We start from the raw sequence: 10957 nt of genomic DNA on the forward strand, positions 1-10957 counted from the left end.
TTTTAAGAACAACCAATCAATGCTTATACTTGCTGGGAAGGGAACCTTGGACACACCTTCCGAACTTAAACACCCACCCTTCGCATGATGCCTTTTACTCTTCCTTATTCACCCAGCACACAGATGTCTCAATTCTTTCATATTATGTGCAATACCATTAAAACCCGCTTTCCATGACATTTCAGTGACAAACAGCTACAGTGATGAACTTGATAGCATTTCATATTTGCAACTGTTAACACGTTTCTGCACGGGCATCTTTGCAAGGAACCTGCACACTGTATCTGAAAGGATGATGTCTTGTTCAGATAAAACACTGACATTAAAATGACAGGCTGTCTTGGCCAAGGTTACACAAATTGTATTCAAGCGGATACCTAATGACAATGCTATGAATTCTGCAAGCTTTCTAGAATGTAATTTAGCTATTCAAAATAATCACTGCACTTGTGTTTAATTTGCAGACTACATGAGACCCATTTTGTCAGTCCCCGTAATGCAAGAAGACTATTTCATGAAAAATCACCCCCCCAAATAAAAAGATAAGGAAAGAAAAAACAATGAAAGAAACGACAAAACCTGTATGTCTTCTAACCGTAATATTTAAGCATCTTACTTTTCTTTGGTTTCTAATCAAACATGTGACAGCAAGAAGCTAGAAGCAGTAAAGGATATACTTTGTTAAAAAGGATATGCTGTCATCTCATGTATTACAATAAAAGGTAATAACATGTTTTGCACTTTGCCTGTGTGCCACTTAAAAAAAAAAAAATCCGGCAGACAATAGCTGATCAGAAGATAAAAGAATTAAAAAATCTTTCAGGGGAGCAGTAAGCAAAAGGCAGAAATGCAGTATTAATTTTATGTAACATAATGTCTTAATATGCAGTTTATCCTGACTTTTTCACATGATTTGTCCTGTCATTTGCATAGCGAGCTCTCATTCCTAATTTCACAGTCATTATGCACTGATGTCCCGATTTCTCAGCATCACTAATTTTGATGAACTAAAAATCGTTCCTGAAGGTCAGATTCATGCACAGCGAATGTTCTCCACTGTTGTTGTGGGCATGTTTCATGTGTGGGGATGCTGATGTGCCAGTGTCGCGTGTTTGGAAAACACTAGTTAGAACATTCGAAAAATTTCATTAACCCAGCTGTGGAAGGTCATCCATGAATTCTTCCTATTCCAGTGGCCTTTTAAGTGTAGATGTAGATACACTGTAATTTAAAACAGATGGGCATGTCTGAATATTTTCATATGCAAAATGGGACAGATGTATATGAATGGATAAATTACCCTTTTAAAAAGATAATTTGTAGCACGAAATATCACCAATGATTGGAACAGTGAACTCGCATTCAGTTTAGGGCAAACACCAGGAAGACATTATCAAAACATCTAACCATCTACAAATTAATTCCAGTTAGTCTACTTTGTCTTCATACAGAAGAAACTTTTCGGATTTTTAAGTATCTATTGGGTGCCAATCGGTATCCTTTGAGCTGCTAAAGCCAGCGTATCACAATAGAAGTTTACTTTTCCTTGAGAGTTGCATCATCATACGGGGAGGTTTGATTAAGCAAACAAAAGAACCATGTTTAAGGTTTCTTTTTTCCTCTGCGTTTCTTGGATGATGTACAATATACATATTCTTGAGCCAAATTTCTGATGGTGATGAACAGGAAAACAGACAGGAATAGGGTGGTGTAAAATCTAAACTGGTGATGAACATGAACTTAACAGAGTTAGAGCAGAAATCATGATAGAAATAACCTCCTGGTCATCGTTTTTAAAAGAGCTATAGAAACCTTATACTAGAAAGGGGCACAGGTGAACTTTTGGGGGCGATGGAAATGTCCATATCTCGAGTGAGGTGGTGCTCACACACGTGTATACAATCGTCAAAACTCTTCCAGCTAGACACTGAAAATCAGTATATTTGAGCGCACGTAAATCATCCCTTAATAAAACTGATTTTAAAAGTTACATATGTCTCCTAAAATACTTTTTCCCCTTAACTCAGGTAAAACTAGAAGCATCTTCTTAAAGGAGAAACAACATTGTCCCTTAACTGTCAATAATAAAAGGGGGAATCATGGAAAGGACTGACATATACCTGTACAGACAATTTTTAAAGGCTGACATCAAACCAGAGGCTTAAATCTCCTTTTCCCATAATCATTTATTCATTTTTTTGCAGTTACGGAACAGGATAATGAACTTGAGTCTCCCCTTCTTTTTCCTTTTGGACATTTTGATGGAGGTGCTGATGAGTAATAATATGCTTTACAGCAGCAGGCACTGCCAAAGGAGGGAAGGAAGCAAGAGGCCTGAGTAATCCTCCAAACGGGCTGATCACTTCTGAATAATCAGAAGTGGGCTATTATATCCTGATGGCCTTAACTTCGCTTTTACTATCTGAAACCACGTTTTCATGCCAGTTAGCTCTGGGCCTCCAAAGTGGGCTCCAGCTTCATTTACAAATGTTATAAAACCGAGATTTCCCCAACGTTTCTGTTCTAACATATCATGAAAAGAGGTTATGGAAAAGCTTTAACAAACATATTCAAATAGACCAGAAACTATGGTGGGGTAGAAAAGAAATAATAATAAAAAAAAATCTGAGCACAGTTTTTAAGGCTTTAAATAGTTAAGAATTATAGCCTATATATCCACTCCCTTAATTCCCAACGTCCAACTTTTTCATGTAGCTAGTCCCTACTAATACTAGGAATCAAAGGGCATGCAGTACCAGCGAGAGGCTATTACAGCCCACACTTTATTGCCCATTACTACTGAGGTCATTAGCGGCAAGAGTGATTGTAGCAGTCTTAACCTATTGATCACTGTAACTACTATCATTTAATCCTGTGTTGAATGTCTGGAAAGCGGCTAAAGGCACACAAGAGAGAGTGCTTTAGCATTGAGAAATATGGCCAAAGCTTCAAAATTACACTTTGATTCATAAAATCTAGCCAGTGGTTTAAATCAATAGTATTTAAAACAGTCATGTGAGTTTTTAACTACAGCTCTCTAATATTTATGGGCCCCTCTTTAAAAGTATTCAGTAAAAACGAAACCTTTTTTTTTTTTTTCAGATTTCATGCCTTCTACCTTAACCTCCTTGAGATAACAACATTCATTTCTGATGTTTTCTGTGCTACAGGGTTCATGCCTTAACTGGGAGTTCAAGCTAATTCTTGATTTCTTTCTCAAAAGACGATTTAAATATAAGGCAAAAAAAAAAAAATTTCCGATACTGTAACTACCTTAACTGTTTTGAGTATATAGAAATGAGTATGTTTTATGAGTTAACAATGAATCATAGAAGGCAATTTATGAAGAACTAGAATGATTCTGTCTAGCTGCCTTCAGGGATCAGAAATTCAAATTAAACTTCTGGCAGACATTTAAAGAATGCTAGCATACAAAACTGAATTTAAAAAAACGCACACAGTTAACACTCCTCAGTGGAGTTTCAAGAGGAAATCATGAATTAAAAAAACACACGGCATGATACACTGTTGACTGATACCAACTGGGTGTGGCCGATCCCAGGTGCACACAAACCTGCGGGAATGGCAGAAATACAGCTGTGCTTGGGCCACCACAGCTCTGCTAGTATGGGCCTGCTGCTACCTTAATACCAGCAACTGGGAAAACGGTGTTAGCACTAACAACTGCTGCTAAAAGCCCGTACACACTGCTGTGTAAATTCTGCCTGATACGGTTTTTTCTTCAAAATGACTCTCTATCATCTGAATGCTGAAAGACTATTAAAATAATATGCCATATTATTTCCTTTAACGCCCAATGGGGAAACGTAGATGATGGGAAGGGAAAAATCTAAAAAGCAAACAAACAAATAAAAACACTCAGAGAAACAATACTTATTTCTAATCTAGGAGACAATTGAAGGAATTGGGTGGGAGGGGAGAAGACACAATATAAATACTGAAAATAACATGTTATCATTTTCTTCTCTCTTTAGTTTACACTCCAGTCAACTATAAGTAAATACTACCTAGTACACATACACATAAATTTTGCACGTCGGGAATCATCTCATAATTACTGTGTATACAAATAATAAAAAGAGAAGATAAAAAATGTTAAACACTGTTTCATTTTTATTAATTTGGTTAATAATTTAGAAACTCTTTTTACCCTCTGATCATTCACCACATGTATGTCCCAGGAAATTCACTTCCGTTCTAGCCTTCAGGCTGTATTTGGGTGATAACTGACCAGGTTTGGCAGTGTCACCTGGTTAATCAAATAACAGGAGCAAAACAAATTAAATTAGAAGGCTCCAGAATGTCACAACAAAACCAAACAGAGAAAATAGCTCCATTAAAAGAGAGAGAGGAGGGAAAAAAAAAAACTATGCCAAGTTTTTTATGACCATATACAAGCTAGCCTGTATAGAAGAAAATTAAACATCATCACCTCTGGCCCCCTGTGGAAAACAAGTTTTCATAATTAACAAGTCAATGGATACAACAGATGTATTGGCAAACAGAAAAGTTAGAAAGCTTCTATTTCTCCATGGTATTAAAAAAACAAAACAAAATGAACCAACCAGGTACCATGCAAGTAACTATCATACAGGAAAGAAAACACACTTCTGATATAATATTTCGGTCTTTAAAAGATAAAAAAAAAAAAAAAGCATGCTATTTATGTGGAAAGTATAATTCTGTTTCATTATGGAATTCTGCTTTTTGTATAACTCCTTTAGGCTTAGCTATTTTGCCACAATACTGTACAAAGCACTAAGGCAGGTAATGGTTATTATATTAATGCAAAATCATCTAGGTAGTCAGTCATTAGCATAACAGTTCTCTCAGTAACAATACAACCAACTATTAAAAATTTTTTTTCAAAAGACCTCTTTTAAAATGCAATTAGCATTTCATTTTTTATCATTTTGTTTATTACATTCTATCAAGAAAGGCTATCTTTCTTTCACAAAAAAATTGCAAGGCCAAGGCTCGCCTGCCAATCAGGAGTTATTTCAGGTTATCAACCCTAATAAGCAATCTCCAGCAATGCTCTCCGAGCTCTTCTTTTTGTCTTTAAATTCTAAAAAGTGGCATAAATGCATATTTGTTTACAGCAGAGGTATTAGTGGAACATCAACTGCTCTCCTCTAACATTTCCCAGGCACACAAGGTTACTCCACTAAGTGCCAGTATAATTGTTTTAGCTCTAATAAATATCAGCTTCATTTGCATAAAAATGTAAAGTTTACATAAATTAAATCGCTTCTCCCATTAGCAATTGTTAAATACAGGAAACAATGGAAGCTACACATGAAAATAATCACTCAATAAGCACTGATTCTTTCAACCTAGCAACTATTATTATTATTTAAATCAAGAAAATGCCTTCTCTTTCCTACTTCAACCACTTTCTCCTGTAGCTGGGATGGAAAACAATTTAGGGCATGTGAATTAAACATGCTAATGGCATTTTATATTAACAAAAACAACAAAAATCGTTTTATATTAACAACAACAACAAAAATCCCATTTAAGTGCTGCAAATGGGAGGAGGGGAGGACTATTCCAAGAAGGTACCCCAGAAAAGATTCTATCCACAGATCTTTAGTTCTTAAAGGGAAAAGGAAGAGGCCTTGGCTAAATAAGTTCTCTTAAATTGAAGTATTACTCAAAAATAATGAAAGAGACAGCAACTGTTTCCATCCTACCTGAGACACATACATGATTAAAATAAATAAAAGATAACTTGTGGATACAGTTTTAGATCAACAGTTACTGTTAAATGAAGAAAAACATGATGTCTATCTTCTGTCTAAAGAAGATTTTTCTAACACTAAGAATTAAATTTGTAGCTCTGCTTTCTCATGATTTAATCAGCATAGAAAATTTCATAGGGAGCTTAACTGCAAATATGTATTTTTTTTCCCATATTACTGAAAGGGAGAAGGGACTATAATTGAATTTCAACACATAGGTAGGCCAAAATTAGACCATTTCCAAAGTTTTATAAGGCCTTACTTAGGGTGCAATCACTCTTTAAAAAGAATTACAACTCAACTTTCTCAAATTGTAGTTTCTCATGCCTATTTCCAACACCTTCACCTTATACATCACAGTTAAGCTAAAGGGTGCAAATGAGATTCTAATGAGAAAACATCACTTGCTTCTTTGACAATCTCACCATTCACTGATTTATTTATAATGAAGACAAAGCCCAACCAAAAGCTTCCCATAAGTTAAAGGTCAAAATATGTTCAAAAATGCCTAGTAAAAATCAAGGCAAATGGGAAACCCGTGCAGACCCGCCTCATGAAGTGGTGTGACAATTAGAGTAATTGTACAAAAAGCCATCTTCAGGAAAAAGTAAAAGAAATTAAGCTGCCACAACTGTAACAGGTTAGATGAAAAAAATCAAAATTTAATGTATTCTCCCCTGTGTCATCTTGTTTTGTCAAGACATCAAATAGAATTGGGAAGTACAAAATAACAAGCCCTTGAGAAATCACAGAAGCCGACCTTTTTGATGTTGTTGATTTACCTTGTTCTCAGTTATTTGAACAATGATGTTTCAGATTTAAGGGCAAGATAAAGCTTAGAAATTAAAACATGATACCAAGGTATTCTAAAAAGCTCACCATAACATTTAGCCTGCGTCTTCATTGATTAGTTGCTTTTAACCGGATTTGAAAATGAGGCACAATGTATGTGTTCAGTATTCATTTTTCTCATTCGAAATTAATTTCTCCTCAAACAACTCACAGGTTGGAAGAGGGACTCAATGAAGAGCATTCCTACAATCCAAAAGTAGAGGCCCAGATGAGCTCTTCTCAGATAATTCAAGTCTCCACAACCTGCAAAGGCTTGTTTAGCTAAGAGATACCTGAGTTTTCTTTTTTAAATGAAAGAAAATAAGGCTGAATGCAAAATGTCACTTGGTGGGGGTGCGAGGGAAGTATTGCACGCTCTGAAAGGACTAAAACAAGAGTCCAGAAATACGCTGCTTCCAAGAAAACAAACCTTTTATCAAACAACAAATTTAGCTTACAGTGTTAAGACTATCCCCAAATCTAGCCATACAGATACACATAAAGCTACCCTTTTGCCCCAAGAGAGCTACAGCTCATCACCAATGTAACTTCCAGTCTTACATGAAATGTTACGTGCAAAGATACATGAAATCAAGCTATCACAAGACAGCATTCTCAACTTTTTTATGTAGGCAGTTCCTTCTACTCAAGCATATATATAAATCAAAAACTGCAGCAGTTAAAACTATCTATTTGAGGCACTAAAAGTAACCTAATATTTGCAAGCGTTATAATTTATTATACCTTGACAGTTAATAAAGCTGTTTAATAACTCCTTGTCACTGAATGCATATTTTAAAATGTAACACACAGATAGACACAATTTACGTATTTATTTACTCTAACCTTCTCGATCAACTGTTGCTACATTATCCCTTGTTTGCAAATCAAGGAATGATGAACTACCTGAAGTGGAATCTAACTGACCACTATATTTGCCTAGTTACCAAGAACATGGTTTTCAGGTTCTCTTTAGTGATGTTCATCTCCAACTAAACCACATAATAAAATAAATTCCTCCAACCTTCGTTTTTGCCAATTCAAATTTTACTCAAATGTTAGTACAGACTGAGAAGCTAGTCACAACATTCTCTCCTGATTGTCTCAGAAACATAGTAACTCAAACAACGTTTCTGCCACATTAACCAAGACAAACCTGAACTTTCATTGTTTTTAATTAATCTAGATTTTAATTTCACCGTATCTTCCAATTGTGTGGAGGTTGGCTGAAAAGTTGTAGAACTGGTCAGTGTCATAAAAGAGTTTATCTTTCAAGTGACAGGTCCTGACAACGTGTAAATGCAAGGCAGTGACGGTGAGGGTTTTGTTTTTTAAGGTACATTAAACTACGAACAACAAAAAAAATTCAACCATTCCTATCATAAGCTTTCTGATGATTTATGGTTTACCAACTGAGCAGGGTTACACAACACTGCATGCCTTTAGATGCATTATTTCAGCTAGTTGAGATTTAATTAAGATCACGCCTCTAAAATCCCTGTCAAATGAAAATTCAGAGAAGACAATACACTATATATCCTCATGCAGAATGTTTCCATTCCATCCCTGGAAAAATATGAGTTAATCCGCGTTTCTATGGCTGCAGACAAAAGTTCGCTAATTTTGTTTTCTTTTGACACTTAGGTTGTTTTCTATTACATGTCATGAGATCATTCCCTTCCAGGGAAAGAAGAAAAAAATCGAGAGTGATACATGTTGCAGAAAATGCACTTGACATTATTAGCCGACATTATCATAGCTTAGCCATGATGCCATCACATTTTCATGTAATCAACCCATGCTTACAAGTTTCATTTAATAAAATGTTTATTAACACAACACAAACAGAAAGCCTACCTTACCTAAATTACTCGGATTAGATAATTGACATGTTATACCTCTGATTTCCTTAACTAACCAACTTTTTGTCAGACAAGCTGCACATCTGGGCAGGAAACAAAGTTCTTAAGGCAAACGGGTGAATATAAAGCCCATTACTTTCCTTCTATAAGTCGTTCTTAGGGTTAAAAAATAATCCTCAATAGATTTCTTTCTTATAGGCTGGTATTGACCCATACTATTTTTTTAAAGAAAAAAATGTATTACTATGTGCCCCTTTACCTAGTCAAATGTATTTTTATTTGCATCTTCTTAATATTTGGTTGCTTATCTCATGCCTTAGAAATGACAGGTGCTTGCAGTCTCACTCTTGACAGGCAACTACACAAATAACTGTCTTGCCTGAAAGGGCTAATGCAGTACTAATGAACAATAAATCAACTTTGATTATCAAGTGTCAGCCGAATGCGTTTTCAGTTCAGCTCTATCACATCCTACAGTAAGTCAGCCAGTGTCTCTGGGTAGGCAGTCTGTATTTTGGTTTCATTTTTACACACTTTTCACTGAAATGTGTCAGGCAGCTACAAAGAATCACATAAAATAGATATAGACCTTTTCTCAATTTATGCAAAGGGCATCAATTAGGACAACGTGCTTCTGTCTTCAATTGATTTACTTAGTGGTCAATCTTAATAACCAAGGAAGCTTTGTATTCTTTTAAACAACAGTAACAGCAACACACACATCAAACCCTAAACTAGAATCTTAATGTGATCATGTTCCAGCTCTTTGGCAGTGACATGCTAGCTTGCGCTCTTTACCACATAAACCACCTCTGATTGCACATATACATTCCTCTTGGAAAACTCATTATATAAAAACAAAAACAGCAAAACAGGGCCGCTTTTAAAATAAAAATGCCACTTGCTTTAAACTTTAAAAAATCTGGCTTAACACTGACTTCCTAATGATAAAATAAATGTAACTTATTTTTTTTCTTAAGCAGATTAGTCATTGATAGTATGATTCACATTTCCTGTTATCAGGCTTAATTTTTCCCCCACATGTGTCACTTTTAGAATGCTGGAATCTATGGAAATGAGGTGATTTGCATTTTAAAATTGGTCTGATTAGAACATTTGGTTTGTTTGGACAAAAATATAAAATTACTAGATATTTTACTTGTAACTGCCAGGACTTGAAGGAGTTAATCCCAAAGAGGAAGAGTCTATATATACTTTGCTCTAAAACTTTACCACCCACTTCCTAAAGGTCCTCTCCTTCCCATCACCGTACTTGGGGAGGAGGAGGGGGAAAAAAAGTCCCGTTTCCACTGACCGTCTTTCATGCAGTTCTGACAGTTGAGTTAGCTACATTCAAAGCCGGTTCAGCCGGGAGTACCCCGTGGCAATTCCTCAGTCTGCTGCACGTCCAAACCCAAACCCCGCTCACTACTTAATTAACCAGCCAAGTAATGCAACAGAGGCTTAGAATCCCCAACCTGCCAGAGTGTTCCATTCGCTCGCTCGCCTGCTCCGGTGTGGGGCTCTGTGCCTCTCCCTCCCCCTTTACTGTGTGTGAACTCGTCGAATTTGAACAGCTAAGCTGAAAATAGCCTAGACAGATATAGAAACAAACTATCAGAAGCAAAGAAACATCCACATGGGTTACACTGAGATGGAAGGCTCCTTGTATATTTCACACGCTCTGAAAGTGACAGAAATCACACCCCAGATACGTCCCCCGAACGGAGTGATGGCGAGGGCTTCACCAAAGTGGCTGCGTGAAGGCCAGACCGGGAGAAAATGAATCGCAAACGAAAAAGAGAGAGAGAGAAACACACAAGCAGGACTTCCTCCAACTCTCAACTACACCCCACCCATGAACATTTAAAAAAAGAGAGCGAGAGTGTGAGCCAAAGAGCAAGGGGGTTGGGGGGGTATCTCTCTCCAGGACCCACAGGCCTGCAGCTCCTTTTTCTTGCCCCTCCACTCCCTCCCCGCCTCCACTTCCAGAGCGCAACTCCTACCCAACTTGGTAAACAGCGAGGATGAGGATGATTTTTTAAAAGACTCAACTTCAGAACCCTCGGGCTCTCCTGCCTTCCCCAGCGAGGCCCCCAGGAAGCGGGCGCCGCGGAGCCGGGGGAAGGAGAGCGAAACCGGCAAAGATCAATCAGAAGGACCAACCTGACACTCTCCATGTAGCCGCCAGGCGCGCGGAGCCGGGCTCGGGGCGCCCGCGCGGGCCGGGCGTGGGGTCCGGCGGCCTCGGCGTGCAGGCGGACTGCACGCGCGCAGGGGCGCTCCGGCTCGCGGGCTGACAAGACGCGCCGCGCCGCGCCCACCCGCCCCGCCCTGCTCCACCAATCACAACCCGCCTCTAAACACCCCGCGCCGCGCCGCGCCGCGCCGCGCCCCACACAATGGGCTCCGCGGCCCGCGCCCCGCGCCCGCGCGCCCCGGCCCCCTCCGCGCGGCAGGTGAAATCACGCTCGGGTGCCACCCTGCTTTTGTCTGGAG

The 10957-nt window shown here is 38.2% G+C and overlaps 1 protein-coding gene across 37 annotated transcripts in view; it reads right to left on the minus strand.

The window, feature by feature from the left end:
• The window catches only part of FOXP1 (forkhead box P1), a 629627-nt gene that overhangs the window by 98102 nt on the left and 520568 nt on the right, over positions 1-10957 (minus strand). For 2 of the 37 annotated variants that reach the window (XM_063806006.1, XM_063806008.1), the window contains exon 1: positions 9774-10532. The exons of 29 other annotated variants lie outside the window; for them this stretch is intronic. The gene's annotated coding sequence lies outside the window, so the exon portion shown is untranslated. Of the gene's footprint in view, positions 1-9773; positions 10535-10624; positions 10780-10957 lie in introns of those variants that run through there. 6 more of the 37 variants (XM_003950141.6, XM_054682062.1, XM_009445856.4 and 3 more) reach the window with 6 other exon arrangements.

This window comes from Pan troglodytes, chromosome 2, assembly GCF_028858775.2.
Source record: "Pan troglodytes isolate AG18354 chromosome 2, NHGRI_mPanTro3-v2.0_pri, whole genome shotgun sequence".
NCBI classification, from domain to species: domain Eukaryota; kingdom Metazoa; phylum Chordata; class Mammalia; order Primates; family Hominidae; genus Pan; species Pan troglodytes.